The sequence below is a fragment of the Engraulis encrasicolus genome, chromosome 8, assembly GCF_034702125.1.
Source record: "Engraulis encrasicolus isolate BLACKSEA-1 chromosome 8, IST_EnEncr_1.0, whole genome shotgun sequence".
Taxonomy (NCBI): domain Eukaryota; kingdom Metazoa; phylum Chordata; class Actinopteri; order Clupeiformes; family Engraulidae; genus Engraulis; species Engraulis encrasicolus.
Genome location: NC_085864.1, coordinates 38,527,530 through 38,530,029, shown reverse-complemented (window position 1 = coordinate 38,530,029; position 2,500 = coordinate 38,527,530). Strand labels below are relative to the sequence as shown.

Sequence of the window (2,500 nt, the reverse complement as noted above, 5' to 3'; positions counted from 1 at the left end):
CGTTGTCATCGCGTTTTAACTACAAAACAAACAAGTCAATAAAAGGAGAGAGAGAGAGAGAGAGAAAGAGAGAAAAAGAGAGTGCGTTTGTGAAAGAGAGAGAGAGAGAGAAAGAGAGAAAAAGAGAGTGTGTGTGTGAAAGAGAGAGAGAGAGAGAGAGAGAGAGAGAGAGAGAGAGAGAGAGAGAGAGAGAGAGAGAGCATGAGGTAAGGACACAGATGTTATCAAGGGCCCATTAAAAAGACTTCCCACTGAGCCACACCTCACACACACACACTACACACACACACACACACACACACAGTACACGCACGCACGCACGCACGCACACACACACACACACACACACACACACAGGACATGCACGCACGCACGCACGCACGCACGCAAGGCACACACACACACACATATGCCACACATACACATACACACACAAGGCCTTTAAGATCAGACACTCATTAAAAGGGGGTTACCCCACCACACGAGAACTCTACTGGATTTGCGCTGGGGGTACAAGCAACCACACACACACACACACACACACACACACACACACACATACACACACACACACACACACACACACACACACACACACACACACACACACACACACACACACACACACACACACACACACACACACACACACACACACACACACACACACACACACACACTGCAAACCCATACTTTACTATTCACACACCCGCAAGCTAATACCAAGGTATTCACACCCACACAAACAGACGCACAGATGTACCAAATGTGTTGACTTCTCCGAGTCTTCCTTATCCAAGCAACTCAACACTTTGTTGGCCACGTTTTCAAATAATCAGTGGCAGACTGCTAGGACGAGTACCACGCACTGATGATGGCTTAACCCATTGATGCCTAAAACACCTGCAAAAAAGGGTGCTGAATGCCTGAGCCCTTTTTAAGAAAAGCTGCCCTCAGCCTATAAAAACCTAAACATCTCAGCTTCTGAAGCATAAAAACATGCACTAAGTTGCATTTAAACACAAAGACCCTCATCTTTCATAAGAATGTGTTCATTCATCTCAAACAAACAGAAATTTGTATTAAAGTTGTCTCAAATCTCATGAAACTGAATGTTGCGTAATGCAGCTCCAGGCGCCAGGGCCAATGTTGCGCAACGCAACATCAGGCATCAATGGGTTAAGAGCCGAAACGCGTCTTCTTTGTATACATGGTGGTAATTTATCAATAAATAATGAGACGTAGCATGTGAGAGCAGATTTTTCTTCTTTAAGTTGATACCTTTTATCGCGCACCCAAAGTCATTCATTTGTTTTCCCCAGAAGTTGAGCGCGCCCTTTGACAAACTTTTTTTTGACTGTTAGGACTTCACACTAAGCCTACAAGACATTAACAAAGAGGAGTGAAAACAGCCAAGATGAAATAAAGAAAAACCGTGGGCCAAGAAAAGCTAGTTTGCATGAGCATCTGAGGACCATAGTCGGGGCCGCTTGTGTGCTGTGGTGTGCTAGTGCCACGCTTGTGCCCACAAGATTAAAAAACAGTCAAAAAGACTGAATGTTTGACTTTAACATTGTTTTTAACAGCGTTACACTGGAAGGCAGCAAGTAGACATGACATGAACACTTAACCATGGATGTAAACCACAAATGTGTTCATTATCATTAACATTACAGTACTTTCATACTTTTAATATACTTTTTTCTATAAGCATTAGCATTGGGATTCACAAAAACTAGGGTGCTTCGTCCGGACGTGCCTACGTCACTAGTGATGCGATCGCCCCGTTGGCGAACTGCAGTGGGCACTGCACTGAGACTCACTAGTTTCAAACAAGCGATTTAGGGTTAGGTTTAGGGTTAAGGTTAGGTTAAGGGTTAGGGTTAGGGTTAGGTTTAGGTTTAGGGTTAAGATTACGGACGGTATGGACGGTTGTCATGGCGACAATTCAAACGTCGTCGGCAACAAGGACGCGCATAGCTATTGTGACATAGGCACGCAATACCGCCTCCGGACGAAACAACCTAGAATTTGTTTGTCCCCATTAGCATTAAGGATAAGGTCTTTTACAGTCTTTTACATATAACTCATTTCGAATTCATGTTTAAAGCAAGAGAATTGAAGTGGTAGCTTAGCGCTTGCATAGATATTCGCCGTAAGAGAGTGCCAGATCCAAACATGTGTGTCTTTATGGAAGCTTCTTACCTGTTTGCACAGGCGTATAACACACACACACAGACACAGACACAGACACAGACACACACACACACACAGACACAGACACAGACACACACACACACACACACACACCATGTAGCCCAACTGAACATGTTAGACATGAATCACATGCTGTACTGAGTGACCCTTTAACACAGACACGTACACACAGACACTAAAGCATTCCAGAGACACACACATCAAGAAGGTGCTAAACACTAAACCACACACACACACACACACATTCAGACACTTCAGTGCAACCACATGCATTTTGTTTTTG

At 44.2% G+C, this 2,500-nt stretch overlaps 1 protein-coding gene across 1 annotated transcript in view; it reads right to left on the bottom strand.

Annotated features, from left to right (window-relative positions):
* ece2b (endothelin converting enzyme 2b) overlaps positions 1–2,500 on the bottom strand; it is a 132,104-nt gene that overhangs the window by 79,495 nt on the left and 50,109 nt on the right. The window lies entirely within an intron of this gene.